Raw genomic sequence first — 20,587 nt, forward strand, 5'->3', positions numbered from 1 at the left:
GCCTGCAGCTGGAAATTCTTGTGGCAGCTAGTTTTGAATATCAGGGCTAATTTATCTGCAGAAATTGCAGATGAATTTTACAGGTGAAAAACAACCTCAGGAATTTTGTTTGGGATTTTTTTTTTTAATTTAGATTAAATTGTCTTGGGTGGTGTTGTCACTGATGAGTTAAGCAACAATAATGGCTTCAGTTCTCAGCCTGAGAGCCTAAGTTGCAATTTATGGAAAAATACAGATTTCTATTCCAAACCATTCCCTGTGTGTTCAAACATCCACACATTAAAAAAATGTTGCTATGTGATTTTGCCAATGCTCTCCCCCAGATTTAATCCTGCAGCTGATTTTGCAGTGGCTTTTGCAGAGATAGAGACTTGCAGTTTGATGAGAGGCCATGGAGAGTTATTTTATAGAAATTCAGTTATTTGTGGCATTTGCTTCTTCATTTTTAGTGCTCACAGCATGTTCAGCCCACAGAGTTGGAAGGGGGATTGTGAAGAAATTGGTGATAATTGAATAAATCAAGAGGTTTCTTCCCTCAGTTTGTTTTGGTTCTCAGTAACTTTGTTCCAACATCTCAGTGAAATGAAGTGTTTAATTCAGAGGTTTGGGATGTGATTTGGATCAAGCTAAACAGAATCTGACCAATTTATGAATGATTAATTATCAAAGCAAGGGAGATAAGAGAATTGGTCTTGATTTTTCAGATATGTTTAAAGGTTGGTTTTTTATATTAAGTAATGCAAATACAATGAAGTGCTCATAGATACAGGTCTTCAAGATTTCCCCCATCATGATGAGTCTTAAATAGTTAATTTTCAGGTAAGTTGTAAACTGCAAGTCCTGACTCTACATATCTTATGCTAGGAAGATGGTCCTAGGCAGATCATATTTCTTAATTTATTAATAATCTATCTGAAATTTATCTTCCAAAAATACCTATTTTTTATTAAGTTAAAATAATTGTCTTAGGTATTGTGGTTGGTGCTGTAAATACTCTGTTGTCATGGATAATGGAATAATGTAATCCTTGTGATTTGCTGTTCAGTGAAGAACCTTAAGATTTAAATTATAGCATTTCATAAATCCCTAGAAATTTATGCAAAAATCAGGTAATTTTTATTGTGGGAAAAAGTTGTCGGGTTTTTAAGGTGCTTCCAAAGGAACCAGTATGAATTTGTTAGGATATGTGTGTGGTGCTTGTGTCTAATTTCCAGTTCTGAATGAAAGGAAAATACATTTCAGGAAAAATAACTTTTTTTGCTTGAAGAAAAAAGAGTTACTTATTGATCCTTCAGGATTCCCAGAAAAAGGTTGCAACACTTCCATTATGTAATCAGGCATTGAATGAAGGACTCTGTTGGGGTCTCCCAAATCTGTCTCAAATTTTACCAAGTTTTAATGGTTGAAGATATACAGACACCTCAAGAACTTAATGAATGGGATTTGCTGTAAATCGTTTAATTTAAGTATATTATCCAAAAAATTCAGCATTTAACTTCTGCCACTTCAGATTTTCTCATACCTCTCCCACCAACTAGAGACCAAACTTTTATCTCCCTTTTCCACCTCCCCAAACTTCCATAACCCCCCAAAAAAATGAAGAGATGGAAGGGGGAAAAAGGGGCTGGAATTAATTTAATGGCTGAGCAACCTCACAGTGGAGAAACAGCCGGAGCCTAATAGGGGCCTTTGTCTGCATTTCCACCCTGGCTGGGAACGTGCCAGTCAAAAGTCAGGCAGGAGGAACAGGTGGGAACTATTAGACCTGTCATAAAGTTTGAAAAATTGATTCTGGAGGCTGAGGGAATAGATTGGACTTGACAGTGTTGTCCTAAAGATTCTAAGGGAAAGTTGTGTTGTTTAATTTGGGATCCCTTGATTGTTCATTAGCTCTCCAGATGGTGGTTGGGGTGTTTGGTGCTCACTGTACTGTCCCTGTGTGTCCTGAGGTCACAGCAAAGGGGGAATTCACCTGTAGGTACCCAAAATTTAATGGCAATGGCCTAATTGCCAAATAAAAAATCCTAAAAATGTCATATGTTGTTTTAAATGATCAATATTTGTTCTGTGATTTCGTGTTCAAAGTCCTTTCAGGCTATTTTTAAAAGCACTGCAACTTTTATGTCTCAAACTGAAATTTCAAATCCTCCCCAAATATTGGTTTTTTTTCTCTAGATGGAAAGTCTTTCTGTGAGTTTCAGAAACCTTTTCTTCCCAGATGTTTATCCTAATGCCACCTGAGCAGGTTAACCCTGCCAGAAACAGTTCCACCTTCTGTGGCTCCTCTGAGCATCCCTGGGAGTGCAGGTTTTAAAATGAAACCATTGTTTTTGAGGCTGCATCTGGTGTAGTGATGCAAGTGTTACATTATAGACTAAAAATGTGTATATATACAGTGTATATACACATTATACACTTATTACACTCATAAGGCTTGAGATTAACAAAGAAATACTTTTATTTCTAATATTTCTGCATACCCTAATTGGCTGGAATGGTTTCACGAACATTTCATTAAAATTAAATGAATGAGATAGAAATTTCAGTTTTGTTCTCTATCTTAGATCCTGTTTCAATATTTTAGTTGGCAGAAAATTTGATTTACACATGACTAAGGCAGCATGGAATATATTCTGTATGAAATGGCACCGTGGATCCCTTCTCCCCAATATTTAAGAAGAACAAAGTGCCATTGTTAGGGAAAGTTTGACACAAAAGTGGTGAATTTTAGTGGAAGTGAAATGTGGGCTGAGGTTCCTTTCATAACTGCTGAATAGGATATTTAAATAAAATGTCAGTTGAGAATAAACAATTTCCAAACAGCTAAAGGCTTTGCAGAAGAAAGTCTTTTCTATCGTTGGTGTCCTTGTGCTTTTCTAGATTCATACTGCTGAATTTTGAAAAGCTGAACTGCAGCTCTGATTTTGGGAAGTGGGCATGAAGACTCATTTTATTTGAAAACTCTGGGATTAGTTGAATTGAAATATGGATGATGCTGATGCAGGCCTGAGTTAAGGAAAACCAGTGTGTAATTGAAGGAGATGGGAATGGCACTTCAGGGGCAAACAAGCTGAGATTGACAAACTGTGTTAGGGACTGGGGGGTTTTTAATTTAGTTTTTAAGTCCTCGTGATGTTTTAGTCTGTGTTTTGTTATTCCTTGCACCTTGGTGATCCCCCTTATTCTCCACTGAAAGTGTATTTTTAAAAAACTGAGTGATTGGGATGAGCTTTTAAGACCCCTTCCCACCCAAACCATTCCATGGTTCCATGATAATCTTTGTATTTTAGCATGGTGAGACACTCCCAGTACATTTTTAGCCTGCTAAAAATGAGTATTTTGTCACCAGTATTAACAGTTTGTATAAATTAAGCCACTCCATCCTCCTCCCTCAGGAATTTTGGTTGGGGAGATGGAGAATACCATGGCGTGCAGGAAGGATTCTTCCTTGCAGAAAAGGTGCCTTTCTCTCAGGAAATTGGAAATTTAAATAGGAAATTATAAAACCATGTGCTGTTCAGTAGATTAGATGCATTTTAACACTGTATATCTCCTATACTCAATCTTTTCTGCAGCTACATAACCCAAAAATATTTTGTCAGTTTGCATATCGAGGTCACAATAGTTCATTTTGCCTTTAAAAACTCAGATCCCTTGATTTTGTGAAACTGTAGGATGGGATAGGAATGCTTGGCTTGGTTAATGTCTTACTTATAATTTAGAGTTTGATACTAAGAGCAATAGACCTGCTCTTTAAATTCCTGAATATAGGAATAGATATAGATATAGATATAGATATAGATATAGATTAGATATAGATGTAGATGTAGAAGTAGATGTAGATGTATGTATGTACATCATATTCCTTCATTATTTACATAATTTTTATTGCATAGATATAGATATAGATATAGATATAGATGTAGATGTAGAGGTAGATGTAAATGTAGATGTATGTATGTACATCATATTCCTTCATTATTTACATAATTTTTATTGCTAACTTTCAAGCTTCCATTCCTTAATTTATTTGCATGTTTGAAGGACTTCTTATCTTCAAAACAAAAAAAGTTGGTGCATTAAATAGCTGCTGCTGTGCTTTTCTTCCTTAAGGGTGTTTTCTTATAGGCAATATTTTGTGTCTTCCTTTGGTGCTGAAGACCAGCTCAAATAGCAGAGTAAAGTTTGTTTCCCTTAAATCAAATCAAATTAAGTTCAACACTAGGGTTTTTTTGCTCATTTAGTTTTAAATGTATAATATTTCATACTTTATTGTGCCATTCATTTATGAGCAGAGCTTTTCACCAGCCAGTGCTGGAGGAAGCTCAGCTTGATAACAAAAGATCACACAGGAATTTTGGAATTTTTGTGACACAGCCAAGAGTCTGTTCCCTCCCTGGCCTGTAGAAAGGGAGGAATTCGGAAGTTTTTGGCACTGATTTGGTCCTGTGCCATTCCCAGACTCTTCCCTGCCATACCATTTTCCACGACACGCTTGCTGAAAGATTTCTCTATTGGGATTTGGCGTCTCCTTTGCGTCAGTTTTCCCTGATTTTCTTTCCACCTGTTGTGCACCATTCCTGAGGGCACCGAACAATCAGGTCCCTATTTTCCTGTCACGCACCTTGTGTGCCTGATTTTCCATGGAACTGAAGGCAAAATGTGCCCTTCTTTCTTTCTTTTTTTTTTTTTTTTTTTTTTTTTTTTTTGTTGTTGTTGTGTAAAATCAGTGGATTTTCTTCCTGTTAACGGAGTGGGCCTCCCGCTTGCAGGGCAGAGGGAGGTTTGGCATTCCCAGTGGGAATTGAGTCATAAAATAAAGATACCCGTTTGGCAGAGCAATTAACCCGCCTTGAACTCTGATGGCAGATTGGGTTTCCCTGCTGCTGGAAGTTCCTGAACAATGCCATTATCACAGGGACACCACACAGCCCCAGAGCAGCCTGGAGTCTGAGGGGAAATGTTCTTTAAATATGGGAGAATTGTTCTTTAAATCCGGGGGGAATTGTTCTTTAAATCTGGGGGGAATTTTTCTTCAAATCTGGGGGAAATTTTTCTTCAAATCTGAGGGGAATTTTTCTTTAAATCTGGGGCAAATTATTCTTTAAATCTGGGCAGAATTGCTTTTTAAATCTGGGGGGAATTGCTCTTTAAATCTGGGGGTGAATTGTTCTTTAAATCCGGGGGGAATTGTTCTTTAAATCTGGGGGGAATTTTTCTTCAAATCTGGGGGGAATTTTTCTTTAAATCTGAGGGGAATTGTTCTTTAAATCTGGGGGGAATTTTTCTTCAAATCTGGGGGAAATTTTTCTTCAAATCTGAGGGGAATTTTTCTTTAAATCTGGGGCAAATTATTCTTTAAATCTGGGCAGAATTGCTTTTTAAATCTGGGGGGAATTGCTCTTTAAATCTGGAGGGAATAGTACTTTAAATCTGAGGGGAATTGTTCTTTAAATCTGAGGGGAACTGTTTTTTAAATCTGAGCAGAATTGCTCTTTAAATCTGGAGGGAATAGTACTTTAAATCTGAGGGGAATTGTTCTTTAAATCTGAGGGGAAATTATTCTTTAAATCTGAGGGTAATCGTTCCTTAAATTTAAGGGGAATCGTTCCTTGGAATCAGAGGGGAATCATTCCTTAAATCTGAGAGAAATTGTTCAAATCTGAGGAGAATCATTCCTTTAATCTGAGGGGAATCATTCTTTGAATCTAAAGGGAATCGTTCCTTAAATCTGAGCAGAATTGTTTGTGAAATCTGAAGGGAATTGTTCCATAAATCTGAGGGGAAACATTCATTAAATTTAACGGGAATCATTCCTTAAATGTGAGGTGAATCTTTCTTTAAATCTGAGAGGAATAATTTCTTTAATTTGAGGGGAATTGTTCTTTTAATCAGAGGGAAATAACTCCTTAAGTCTGAGTGGAATGGTTCTTTAAATCATAGAGGAATTTTTCCTTAAATCTGAGTGTAATCATTCCTTAAATCTGAGTGGAATCATTCCTTAAATTTGAGTAGAATCATTCCTTAAATGTGAGGAGAATCTTTTTTTAAGTCTGAGGGTAATTGTTTTTCAAATCTGAGGGGAATCATTCCGTAAATCTGAGGGGAGTCATTCCTTAAATCTGAGGGGAATCATTCCTGAAATTTGAGGGGAATCCTTCCTTAAATTTGAGGGGAATCGTTCCTTTAATCTGAGCAGAATCGTTCCTTAAATCTGGAGAAAATTATTCTTTAAATCTGAGGGGAATAATTTATTAAATCTGAGTTCAATAATTGCTCGTATCTGAGGGAAATCATTCCTTAAATCTGAGGGAAACCCTGGCAGACTGCACAACTAAAACAAGAGTGAAGGAATGGTCATGGCAGGGTTTCACTCACATTTTGCTGGTTTGTTTTACACGGTGCTGTTTTCATGCCCGCATTTTAAACCATGAATTTGGTAATAAAGTGAAAAAATTGAATGCTGAAGTTTCAAATCATTGCAGCTTTTTGAAGATGAGGATTAGCTTGAAGCATATGATCCATGTAGCAGAATACAATATGCCATAATACATATGATATCTTGTTATAAATAATATTAAATGCAACATATTATGTGTATATTATTGCTGTTGGTTTGCAAATTCCATGGCTGTCAATTTTGCTCTTGAATTGTAACTTTTATTTTGGAAAAGGAAATGCTGCCTAAGCTTAAACTGCCCAGAAGTACTCAGGGATTAGTATTTGTACTTCATTGAGAAAGACATCCTTGTGTCCACCAAATAGCCACCTTTGCCTGTTCACATGAACTCAGATCAGAATATAGTCTTAAATAAAGTCATGTGCTTCTAAAAATAACTTTAAAACCTCCAACCCAGTCATAAATCAGTCTAGGACAGTGTATGGACTTAAAAAGGGGAGGGTATGACATAGAAAAACTAGGTATGTTATTAATTACAGAATCGTGGGTGGTTTGAGTTGGAAAGGGACCCTAAAGCCCATCCAGTGCCAGCCCTGCCATGGCAGGGACACCTTCCACTGTGCCAGGCTGCTCCAGCCCCAGTGTCCAACCTGGCCTTGGGCACTGCCAGGGATCCAGGGCAGCCCCAGCTGCTCTGGGCACCCTGTGCCAGGGCCTCTGCACTATGATCAGAAGAATCAACTTCCCCTAATTAACATCATGCAGTAGCTTGAACCTTGGACAAATCCTGGATTTGCATTTTCCCCCAAACCTCTTCATTGGAATTGTTCTTATCATCAGACTAATAAAGGAATGTATTGCCAATGTTGCGTTCAGATAAAACAGAATAAGAGTTGGGCATCCAAGTGATTTGATAATGGGCTTGATTAAGAGATTGCTGCCCACATTATGGACAGGGACATTTCACAAGGGATGGAGTGACAGGACAAGGGGAAATGGCCTCTAAGCTGAAGGAGGGCAGGGTTGCATGGGATCTTGGAAGTGAGGAATTGTTCCCTGGCAGGGTGGGCAGGGCTGGGATGGAATTGCCAGAGCAGCTGTGGCTGCCCCTGGATCCCTGGCAGTGCCCAAGGCCAGGCTGGACACTGGGGCTGGAGCAGCCTGGCACAGGGGAAGGTGTCCCTGCCATGGCAGGGGTGGCACTGGATGGGCTTTGAGGTCCCTTCCAACCCAAACCACTCTGGGCTTCTATGAAAGATCCCAAGGCTGAACTACAACCAAGTGCAGTTGCACAAAGTCAGAATGATTCCCTGGAGATTTCAGTGAAAAGAGCATGAGTAGATTTATTAGAAACTCAGTGTTAGTTCACAGTTTTCCATTTTGCGCATCTCCATCTCTCCTTTTGTAAGGAAAAAAAAGAAAAATGAAAAAAAGAAGTTGGATTTCCTATGGAAGCAAAGTAGGAGCTGGGAAACAAAGCATAGCTGCTTGAGGAGGTTCACACAGCACCTGTTCTGGTGTGGTTAAGAACAAATACACTGATTTTTGTTTATTCTTATACTGCCAGTCAGAAGAGAGTGATTTAATTTCAGAATGAATTTTAAGTGCTTGTTTCCAGAGCAAAAAGCTTTGGAAGCTTGTGTAATTTCTAACTTAAGCAGTAAACGTAGAAAATCCCACAGAATCTGAATTCTTGCCCTAAATCCCACTGGCCTAATTTATTTTCACTTATAGTCCTAGTTAAAATATTTTAAGAATCTGTTTGTATTCAAACGAGGGCTTGCATTTATCACACCTCATATCATTGAGCCTGAAATGTCACGGCCTGGAGAATGGTGTGTAAAAAAAAAGTGAGGTTCCCCCACTGCAGCTTTGTGATCCCCAGGATTGCTATAAAATCCTGTACCTCATGTTGCTCTCCAGAAATTTACTGGCATTGTTCTTTTTGCTGAACTCTTAAACGTAGATGAACGTCCAGAGTTTTTTTGTAAACTTGAACTGACACTTTTTTTACACTTTCTTTTTAACTGATGATATTATCTTACATCAAAAAAAGAAAAAACCCATGAGTGTCTGACGGGATTTTTTGCAAACACAAAGCTCTTGTGGCTCGTTGCATTAAGGATTTGCGGGATGCAGCTATGAAGTATCCCATGGACATTTTTAATTGGATTTTTATTCAAATGGATCATCAGGCTGCCCATCCACTGAGGAAGATGAGGAGGGAAAACTGGGCAAGGAAGAAGAGGAGGGAGGTGGAGCTGAGACACAGGAAGAAGGAAATAAAAATTCAAGGGAAACAAATTTTTACTGATTATTCTTAAGCAAACACTCTAAGCTTAATGTAAAATAAATGGATGTAGGGAGATTGCAGCATTAATTGGGGAACACTCGTTGTTAAAGCACTTATCAAACAATTAATGATCGCAAGCCCAAGACTCCCCTGTTCCACTGGCAGATTGTCAACTGAAATATAATTATCTCAGTGTTGAGGTTGGATTTTTCTGAAGTTAAACACTGGTAAGAATTCCAGTTAAGCACGTGGTTGTCCCAGTCCTAATTGTTTTGTTTTAATTGGGAATAGGGGAGTGTGAGGGAAGGGAACCTTTATTTTGTTGACTCTAAACTTTGCTTGTGGTCATAACTGAATCTGCAGATGCTGATGTCCTGCCCTGCTGGTTTATTTATAATCATCCTTTCAGTTTTTCTTACAGTTATAATAATATTTAAATACCTAATCTGAATTCCAACGATTACTTATATTTCCTGCTTTTAAAAATGCAGTTTGCAACATATCACCTTGCACTTTTTGGATAAAAAATATTCACTGTGTTGTGTCTGTTAAGTGTCAATAGAAAAACTTCAGAGTTCAGATGATCTTAAAGGCTCCTTCCAATCCAAACCATCCCATGATTCTGTGATTTTATGATTTATTAGCAACAGATAATGTATAAACTCTGTATGGAGAGTGGTGCCAGATGTGAGAGATGAAAGGAATTGCTGGTGGCCACCTGCTTGAAGGCACATTTCAGCTCTGCTGTGGTGGTTGATGGCATGAAGAATTCAAGGGATGTAGAACCATTCAGAGTTAGCAGAGCATGGCAGGTTAGCAAGGAGTGATGCTTGTGGAATGTTGGAGTATCCATCTGTTGGGAAAACAGAACCATCACCTTTTGCCAAGGTTTGGAGGAGCAGCTGTGAGTGGATATTTGGGTTTTTCTTGTGGTAGGGAAGGACCAGAGAGCTTTGAGTGTGAAGGTGTTGGAAATTCAGGGCAGTGCTGGGGCTGCTGCTGGTTTGCCTGGCTTGTTTTGATCTTGTTATTTCTGTCTTTATATCAGCATTGTGCTGCCACTCAGTTTAGACTCAGAATCATAAAATTACAGAATTATTAAATTACAGAATGGTTTGGGTTAGATGGGACTTTAAAACCCATCCAGTGCCACCTCTGCCATGGGCAGGGACACCTTCCTCTGTCCCAGGCTGCTCCAAGCTGGCCTTGAACACTTCCAGGGATGGTACAAATTTGGTTTTTAATTTCTATTCCTGACAAAGTTTGCAAATTTGAGTTTGCTAAGTTTGCAAATTAGCTTTTTGGGGACAATAAAAAAGAAGTTTTCTGTTTGTATTATATTTATTTCTATTCCCAGTATTTTCCTCACACATTTCCAATTTTTGCTGCTGTCAGTAATTTTTATTTCCTTTCTTCTTTTTGTTGTTTTTAATTATTTGGGTTTTTATTTGTTTGATTTCATGTATGAGATGATAAAGTATAACTTGTTGCTACAGCTTACTTAATTAGTTCAAAATATTAAAACAAGAAATTGAAGAACTAAGTCTTTCCATTTAAAAGATACTTTTTTGTTGAAATAATCCTGATAGAGGCTTCCTGATAGGTAAAAACCAATAAATTAGAAGAAATCAATCTTACTTCAATTAGAAACTCAAATCTTGGCTTGCCTTATACTAGAAAAAAACCTTTTTTTTTCAGCTATGAGCTGCAGAAATAGCAGTTTTTGGTTTGGTTTTTTTTTTTCTTTGTTATACACAAATAGGAGTAGCCAAGAAGAGGTACAGAAATGCCTTTTTGGGGTGTCTGCAAGAAGAGCTGTAAAACATTGTACACTTAGTGCTGATCGACTCAGCAGAAACCAGAGAGTAAAAGGAACAGAGAAGCCATTGACTCTGAAGAGTTTTAGTCCAATTTTGGGGAAGAGGATGGAAGGAAAAGGGAAGAATATGGGAGAAAAATTGGAGTTTTCTTATTTTACAGAGTCCAGGTCGGTCACTAAGGTTGGAGTCTGAAATGCAAAGAACTCTCAGAACTTTGGGCCTGGAAGCCAAAGCTTAGAATAAAACCCAGGATTTGATCTGAGACCTTGGAAAAGGCTCCCAAACTGAGGTGCTGGAAGGGAGAATGTGGATTTGTAGTTTAAAGCAGAGACACACTGAGCTAAGTAAAGGAAAGTTTAGAGTTTTGGAGTTTAAGATACAGAAAAAATAAAAGTAGTTACAGAGGTTGATGCTGTCAGAAGGCTGACCTAGAACACCATCCCATAATGTGAAGCTCAGCCCCACACACTGAAGCAGCTCAGAATGTGAAAAACAGAAAAGCTCAAACCTGAGGCATCAAGGTAAACAAGGAGCTCAGAATGCAGCACTGTGGGTTTGTGTGTCAGAACATGATTGGCTAACAAAAACTCACATGGTAACATGGGCCCAAAGATGAAATATTTAAGGATTGGGTCAAAAACATAAATATCCATGTTGGCAGTGTTTTATTGGTCAATAACTCCTTAAAAGGTCTTGTAACCAAGGGTTATGGGACCTTCTGAACCATGCAGTGAAGATGTGAGCTGAATTCACTCTTCCTGCCTATGTAGAAGATAAAATAAACCACACCATCAAAACCAATTCAGAGATCCCATCTTAAATTCCTTCAAAAATTCCCCACAAGTGAATTATCGCACCCTAAGTAGATCCTTTTCCACTCAGCATGTCTGCAAGTTCTTCCTCAGACTCCTGGTTTTTATTGCAACATGGCATGGACAGGGATCTTGGGAATGTTTGGTAGGAGTGCCTGGGAGTGGAGATAATTGGAATATTAGAATCCTACCCAATATCCTGTTATTTGTCTAATGCACTGTTTGGAGAGTTCAGCACTCAGTGGTCATCAGAACAGATAAAATTATTCACTGATGAATTATCTTCAATTCAAATTGGGGAATAACTGGATAGAAACTGGAGCCCTTTCCCTGGGAGGAAAAAGGGAATATTCTCCACTTGGCTGGGCTGTATCAGGGAGTGTTGATGACACCAGAATTATATTGGTTTGGAGGGAAAATGGGAATTTGCTGTGAGGCCTGAGCTTAATAAACTGCTGTGTGCCAACGGCAGAGGTTAAGAGGGGTGAAAAAGTTCTATTTTGATGCTTTGCCAAGCTAAGCAGTGAAATATTGTGAGCATGAATCAAGTGAGATGGAATGTGTGGGATTTGGAACCCAAAATCTCAGTTGAGTGACAATTCCTAAGGGCTGGAGTGTAGATGCATTCCTTCCTTCCTTCCTTTCCCTCCCTTCCCTCTCTCTCCTCTTCCCTCTCCCATTTCCCCATTCCCCTCATTCCTCACAGATCCACATCCCATTGTGATTCTTTACTGCTCAGAAATTCCAACATTTTGGATGCAAATTTTCCTTTTATTTTATTTATTTCTTCTTCCTTTATATGTTGTCGAACTCATGTCAGGAAAGCTTTCTACTGAGTGCTTATAAGCTTTTAAAAAAATTAAAATCCTCTTTCTTTCCATCTTTTAAACACAAACTTCATCCAGTTCTTTACAAAAATACCTGCAAATGGTGTTAAAAAAAAGAAATGTGAACGTGGGGTTTGCACTCACTGAATCCAGAACCAAGTTCTCTTTGTTACTTGGCTACATCTGCATTTTTCTAATATCCAGCAAAACCTTCTTGGAAATAGGGATTATTTTTTTTACAGTGGTGGTTACTATACAAGGAAAGCCTAAGCTAAATTTAGATTACAAAGGATTAGATCAGAGATGAGTAAAATATATCAAAAAATAACACCAAGAGTCCAACTGTGCTCTCATTCCTTTTGCATTTTTCTTGTGCTGTGAGATGATTCAGATGAGTTTTTATTCCTGTGTTTATCTGATGGATGCTGGCATTCCCAGATGAATTTGGTTGGAGATAAAATTGGGGTTTTTTTCTGTCCCACAGTGCTCCGGGCTCCCTGCTGGGGGCTGCACAGAGGAGCTGCCAGGCACTTTTGTGGAGCAGCCTGCTGGGAATGCTCATCCATCCTGGTGGCTGTCCCCTCCAGCACGGGGCTGAGGACACAGCTGAGCTGCTCTCCAGCAAACCAGGGTGTTTTCTTCCTCTATTTAACAAAACTAAACACCAGATTAAAAAAAAAAATAAATCAAGTTTGGCTGTCTGTACAAGCTGTGACCACACAGTTATTACAAAACCTTCATTAGGGGTGTGTATTACAGAATATCTTTTTTTTTTTCTTTTTAAATCACAGGCAAATTGTTTTGTTTTAATGTTATGTGCTCCAGTCTTTCTGAAGGTCTTTTTTTGGTGTGGGATATTAAGGTCACCCAGGGGAGGTGCTGTGAGGCTGAAGGTTTTGCCTGCTCTGTGTTTGCAGGTTTATGTGTTCTGGTAAAGCTGAGGTGCCTCATTCTGCTTTTCAGGTTTCAAAACACATCCACCATCTCTCCGTCTCCATCCAGTGCCCCATCCCCACCTCATTCCAAGGGGATTCTGATCCCTAGATGTGGTTTTCCCATTTTTTTTAGGTGATTATTGGGGTGTAGGCATGTCTTGGTTTGAAAAGACAGGTGTTTGCTAAGGAAGGCAGGAGCCTCCCTTGAAATGGAAAATGGAAACCCCCTCCCTCTGAATTGTTATAATTTTGAAATTAAGGGGCTCTCAGGCAAAGATATGGGAGTAGGAGAAACAGTTCTTTATTAGGGAAAAAATAAAAATGAAAACAAGAATGCAGTAATACAAAACACTGACAGAGTCACAATATGACCTGACACCCTGTGGGTGATGGTGTTGGTAGCACAGATTCAAGGTTGCAGATGGAAAGAACTTCTTACAAGTTTTATACTTTGCTCTCTGTTATACTGAATTTATTTTTAATAATTTCAACTGGGAACCACTACTTGTAGTAGAATGTGCTTTTTAGTGTTTATTTCCTAAGAAATAATGTGTTTTCTTAAAAAAAAAATTATTTTAATCCATTGATTAAATGGTGGCTCAGCCCTCCTGCAGTGCCAGCTGTGCTTCTGCTGGAGCAGGGATCCTGCACAAGGCTGCAGTTTTCCTCTGCAGCTCCAGGGCTGCTGGAGATGGGCCTGCTCTTCCTCTGGGAATGCAGGGCAGGAGAAAGCTGCTCCTCTGGGAATGCAGGGGGCAAAGGCTGCTGTGCTGTTCCAGGCTCAGATTGGATCCAGGTAGGAATGCTTGGCTCCTGCCCTGGGCGGAGCATCTCCCCATGGGATGCTGGAATTGGATCAGCCCTGCAGGGACACTCAGTGGCCATGGACAGCAGAGATCTCCTGGAGGGAGGATTGGCTGTGGGAGAGAGAAAGAAAAAACTGCCCCAAGAACAGCAGAGAACTGCCCAGCTCTGACAGATGGGGATAGAACACACCCCCAGGCACAGTTTGTAACCCAGGACTCCTCTCTGGGGTTTGGGGCTGCCTGGCTCTAGCTCTGTTCAAGTGCTGCTTCCTGGGGGAGCTTCCTTGGCTGGTGTTGGTTGGCGTGAGAAACCAGCTTCACTCTTTAAAACTTTCAAATATTTGCTAAAAAGAGATAAAAGGGATAATGCTACTAATGTGTAGCATTAGTTAGAGGCACACAGTTAACTATCACAGTTTTTTAAAGATACTTTTTTATTGCATTGTTCAAATACATATTTATAAAGATTATACATCTTCAAGCATTCTTTTTGTATTTGTTTCTTTGTTCCAGGAATTCTTTAGCTTGGTTCGATTCTTGACTCGTGTAGAAATTGTGAAAATTTTTTTCAAGGGTCGTGTGTCATTTCTTTATGACAGTTTTCTGGTTTTGTGGTCTTAATGGTTGATAGTTACTAATCTTAACCTTTTTTAAAAATGTTGTTTAATCATAGAGATTACATTAGTTATTTTATATGTATGTTAGAGTTGTTTTTATTGTCAGTTAGTTGCAAAAACAAGAGCATTAGTTATTATTTGACAGTTGCAGCTACTTCTGCAAAAGTTAAATGTACAAAACATATTTTAATATTAGCCAAAACTATAATATATTTATCACATTGTCTACAAACTAAAATATCATCTATAAATGAGGTTCTGAGAATACAAGTTGCACAGTGGCCAGAGCACTGGCCACAAAAGTGGACAAATTATACTGTATCAAAGCTCTTAGAAATGATCACAAACAGTACTATATCAAAATTGTTGTGGTTAATAATTTTTAAAGTTAATTTATAATAGCAAATCAGTTACTTAGTCATTTATAGCAGTAGGGGTGCAACATTTCCTTCTCAGGCTGTGCTGCTCCTGGCAGACGATTTAAAGGTTAATATGTGGCAGCTCTTCTTTATTTAATGTGACTTGAACAGTGTCCTTTCTTAGGAATCAATGTCACATGTCAGGGCCACCATTTTGAAGCACTTCCCAGAAGAAAATTTCGGAAGGAAGCACCAGAGTGGTTCTCTGGGGGAAGGCAGTTAACTGAACAGAAAATCTTTATAATGTCAGGTACAGCCAGTGGGCCCTTTTGGGGTAAACACATAGACCTGGTGGTGCTGAGCTCTGTCTGAGCAACTTTTGGGAATTTCAGCTGCCTTGCCATAGGAGAAGGTCAGACATTTCAAATTAAAACAGTTTTCATCCTCTTGAATGAAATGTATTGCTCAGGAAAAGCTGATTTCTCTTTGGAAGATGCTGCAGAGTCTTCCCCAGTGGAGATTCCTGGGCTGTATTTTCACCTGAGTTGTTTGAGCAGGCACAGGTTGGATGTGATGACCCTGGAGAGTTTTTTTCCACCCCTGATGACCCTGAGATTCTGTCTTTGCATGAGCTTCTGAATCTGGGTACCTGCCTGGGAGGCACCTGATGGTTCAGAGAATTTCAGTGCTTTCATTTTTGGCAGCCTCAGCAAGAGTGAAACTTTCAGCTGAGGTGAGCTCAGTTTCCTTGTTGTCAGATGAGTGTGTCCAGGGAAATTTGAACTTCACTGGAGCACAAATAAAGCTGAGAGTTTAGGATTCTGTGCCCTATAGGGACAGGAGAATTAGGGGGGAAGGGCCTGATCTTTTTTTTTCCTTTTCTTCCGTCATCCCCAAATGTCTGTGATTTTTCAGGCACTATGGTTTTAGCTGTTTGTCTCCCCCATGTCTTTGAGATGGTGCAGAGGTTTGAAGACAAGAGGACACAGTCCCAGGCTCCACCAAGGGAAATTCAGGTTGGATATCAGGAAAAGCTTTTTACAGGAAGGGTGATAAAGTTCTGGAATGGCTGCCTGGGAAGGTGGTGCAGTCCCCATCCCTGGGGGTGTTTAACAAAGCCTGGATGTGGCACTGGGGGCCAGGGCTCAGCTGAGCTGTTGGGGCTGGGTTGGACTTGATGATCTTGAAGGTCTCTTCCAACCCAGGGATTCTGGGAATTCTGTGATTCTGGAATTCTGTGAAATTGGAGAAGAAGAGGTGAGGACACCTCAGAGCAGCTTTTCAGGGTCTGAAGGAGCTCCAGGGGAGCTGGAGAGGGACAATTCATCAGAACTGGAGTGACAGGACAAGGGGGAATGGCTTCAAACTGCCAGAGGGCAGGGCTGGATGGGATCTTGGCAATGAGGAATTGTTCCCTGTGAGGGTGGGCAGGGCTGGGATGGAATTGCCAGAGCAGCTGTGGCTGCCCCTGGATCCCTGGCAGTGCCCAAGGCCAGGCTGGACACTGGGGCTGGAGCAGCCTGGCACAGTGGAAGGTGTCCCTGCCATGGCAGGGCTGGCACTGGGTGGGCTTTAAGTCCTTTCCAAACCAAACCATTCCATGCTTCTAAATCCCAGTAGGAATTTGCCTTACTTGCATTAGTTCCAGATAACTCCTCATTGTGAAGTTTTGTTCAAGAAACTGCCACTCTTACAACCATGTAATTACCAGAGGAGCAGAGCTGTCCAGATGATTTCCTTGGCTTGGATTGGAGCCATGCTGTTTTCAAATGGCACAAATAATAAAAGTCAGGAGCATTTTCTCTCCACGTGTCAGTAAGCTGCATGAAACATGGTGGCTGTGTGGGTGACAGCACTGGACAACTTCATTTAAAAAATCAGGCGTTTATTTCAAGCATTTGAGGCAGAGCAAATCTGTGTTATGGCTTTATGATGAACCCTCTGTTTAAAATCTGTTGATTTATTTCTTGTTAGATGTGTGCTGATGCAAATGGTGCCTTGCTGAGAGGAGAGAAGGGGGGAGAAACATCCACATGTAGAACAGCAAGAGAAGAGCAAATAGAAAGATTCCTCATTAAAAATGCCAACATGAGGAAAAACTTTCTCTGCCTGGTCAGTTATGCCAAGGATATATTTCTGTCTCATCTTTAAGCATAGTTTTCTTCAAGTGGAACCTAAATCACATTTATTATGACATTAAATGTCCAATCACCCTTCCTCATACCTGGGGGGTGAGCGTGTGTGGGTCTGCAAAAGCTTGGAGATGGAGAAGGGGAGATAATCCCCCAGATTTCTCTGCGTTGGGTCCTGGTTTGACTTTGTAAATCCCACTTAGGAATGCAGTTCCAAACTGCAGAAGATAAGAGTGGAGTAGCAGAGTCCAAAAGATGGAAGGTTTGAGCTGTACAAAGTGGTGGTGTGTCCGCAGTGGTGTTTATACAACACTTGTGAAAACAAGAGGTTACACAAATATTTGAGTTTTCAAAGATCTGCTGCAGTCTCTCTTAGAACTTAATGTTTTATGATCCAAATTGGTGTGTGATATCTTGTTTCAGGAGTGGTACAGAGTATGGAAATGGCAGAAATGTGGATTTGTCACATAAGTAGTCATGGCTCTCTCTTGTTTCTTCCTTGGTAAACCCAGCCTTGCCAGATGATTTTTGGGCTGTGGAAATGGTTCCAAAACAAACCCTCTCTGTAGTTACATTATCCTTCAGTGCAAGGAACATGTTTGGCTTCCTTATTGCTGACATCTGCCAAGTATTTCTTCACCAAGTGCTTAGTGTAATTTGCAGTGAGCTGGTGAATACTTAATGGTCTTTGTAGAACTTCATCTTTTATGTCCTCCTAGGCTGAAGCAAATCCTTTCATCATCAGAGTTACCTTTTTGCTGGTTTTTTTTTCCTGGGGAGATCCTTGCATTTCCCACACCCAGTTTCTCTGGGATTTCTGGGATTTGATTTGGAAGTAAATGCTTTTTTTTTTTTAATTAACTGGTATTGAGTAATATCCAAGGAATATAAGTGGTGTAAGGAAGGAACACGTTTTTCATTTAACTCCTAATAAAATGTAAGGACTTCTCCTCCTTTGGCATCCTGATTTAAGCTGCATAAGTGAAGTGGAATCAGGATTTAAATGGGAAATTTTAAAAGCTGGTGGAAGTGGTAATGATAGTTTTACTTCTCTCCTAAGTCCTTATGTGTAGGTGCTCCTAGTTCTGTTTTCATGATGAAATATTACTCCTTTCCCTCTCTTCTCACTTCCTCAGGCAAGAAAAATACCCAAATCAGTGCAGTAAAAGCAGGTTTGACCAATAAAATCAGTTTTGTGCCATAAAGGGTGTGAATTCTGAGGGGAAGGTTAGAGATGGGGTAATTTATGTCACCAATATTTTCTCTTTCTGGTACTGAATGGACCAGGAATCTCTGAAATTGTTACAATAGAGCTGTATTTTTTAAAAAAACCAAAGAATAATGTTAATTCCACTACCTGTTCAATCTCAGTTAATGATATTCTGCTCAGCTAAGCTGAACTTGACAATAAAACCCACATAAATCAGGACATTTCATTTACAGATTATCCATGATAATCTCCAGACTCCTCAGCCTTACAAAATGAAGCCACCAATTTCCTTTACAAGAAATAAATAAATCCACAGTCCAGTCACACTCTTCCAGTTGCTGGCTGAAGGAGAAATGCCTTGGAATAAAATGTCATAAAGACATTGAAAATATCCTTTCTAGTGAGGGAGAAGATGGAGAGGGTGATAAGTTTTTAAAGCAGGCAGTATTGGGCCAAGCTGGGTAAGGACAAGTCTTTATTGATGGGATGTTTCCTGCAAGCTCTGGTGTTTGCTTTCAGATTTAGCTGTTGTTTGGCCAAGGAGGACTCATATTCCTTGTTCAGATCTGTATGAACTTCAAGGTCACAGATAGAAGGAACTTCTTACAACTTTTACACTTTCATCTCTGTTACACCTAATTTATTTTTAATAATTTCATCTGGGAACCACTGCTGATAGTAGAAGGTGCTGTTTAGTGTTTATCTCCTAATGTCTGTTTTCTTTAAAATGTGCAGCAAATTGCTTAAAGTAGAATTTTTCCACATTTGGTGCAAGCCACAATATTCTGAGGCTTTTAATTGCTGTAGAATCATTAATTTTCTTGTACTAAATTCTAACAGGTAGTGATAGATTCTTAACTAAGTGATTCTTAAATTGCTCCTAAATATTTCTTTCCACAATGATTACTTTTGATTTTTAATAGATCAGCATTTGCCATCACATTTATGAACTTTTTATAGAGATGAAGGCTGGGATTTTAATTCTGTGGTTTTCTCTACATCAGAGCCTTTTTCCTTCAGCTTTTCATAAATATGTTCTGTATGTTAAAATCTCTCAGGCTTGTGTTACAAAGAGTTTTTTCCGTGTATAACTGATAGAGTTCCAGGTGGGACACAGGTTCTTGGGAGTGTAAAGGAAGTGGTTCAGGAATCTGTGGAGCTGCAGGTTGCTCATGGCTGGACCCTTGCACAGAGGGTCAGATCTGGTTTAATGCAGAATCATAAAATCAGGGAATGCTTTGGGCTGCAAGGGACCTCAGGGGACTCATCAGAATCATTAAATGAATCCCAGAGTGGTTTGGGTTGGAAGGAACTTAAAGATCATCCCATTCCAACCCCAGCACCTCCCACTGTCCCAGGTTGCTCCAAGCCCCATCCAAGCTGGCCTTGGACACTTCCAGGGATGGAGAATCCACCCTGGTTTATCCAAGCTGTAACTCCAGACAGCAACTTCACTGCATCTCGTCCAGAAGAAGCAGTGCTGAAAACTCCAGCTCAGGTTGGCATTCCTGGTTTTTGGAATGCTGATGAAAATCTGCAGCAGAAGCTTGGCAGGCCCTGAGCGCTGCTGCTGGGTCCAGCATCAGGGGATTTTCTCTGGAGCAGCTCATCAGAAAATTGTTCCTGGATGGTTCCAGTGTGAGGAAGGCTGATGGAGAGTGATGTAAACTGAGAAAGGGCAGGGCTGGATGGGATCTTGGCAATGAGGAATTGTTCCCTGGCAGGGTGGGCAGGGCTGGGATGGAATTCCCAGAGCTGCCCCTGGATCCCTGGCAGTGCCCAAGGCCAGCTTTGACACTGGGGCTGGAGCAGCCTGGCACAGTGGGAGGTGTCCCTGCCATGGCACTGGATGGGTTTTAAGGTCCCTTCCAGCCCAAACCATTCCATGATTTCCAGTGTTTTAGCCCTGCAGAACATCTGTGTTTTGTTCTGACACTTGAAAGAATAATTTTCATCTCATAACCATGCGTTGTAATCAAAACTCATTTTTCTTTGGTTCAGCAACTGAAGATTTCCTATCAAGATCCATAATTGGTGTTTAAAAGTAAAATCAATCATTTCTCTGTAATTGCCCAATTTCTAACCCTTCCTTTACCTCACAGAACCGTGGCAGTGTGCTGTAGGTAGAGAGGAAAAAGAGGAAGGAAAATGGGTTATTTGGTGAAGCACAAGGCATGCAATTGTTGTTTGTTGTTGTATGAAATCACAATCAAAATTGACACAAGTTGCTATTAAACTCTATTTCCTGTGTTAAAAAAAGTCAGTATTAGCTAAAAAGAAACCTGCAGCAGTAGATTTGCACATAGACCTTAATGAGCCCAATTGACCTTCTGTGCTGTATTTACAATTGCCTTCAAATTGTAAGCAGATGTTTGA

The 20,587-nt window shown here is 39.8% G+C and overlaps 1 protein-coding gene across 1 annotated transcript in view; it reads left to right on the forward strand.

Moving 5' to 3' along the window:
• The window catches only part of HLCS (holocarboxylase synthetase), a 118,804-nt gene that overhangs the window by 42,190 nt on the left and 56,027 nt on the right, over window positions 1-20,587 (forward strand). The gene's annotated exons all lie outside the window — the stretch shown is intronic.

Source organism: Passer montanus, unplaced genomic scaffold, assembly GCF_014805655.1.
Source record: "Passer montanus isolate IOZ18808 unplaced genomic scaffold, ASM1480565v1 scaffold69, whole genome shotgun sequence".
NCBI lineage: Eukaryota > Metazoa > Chordata > Aves > Passeriformes > Passeridae > Passer > Passer montanus.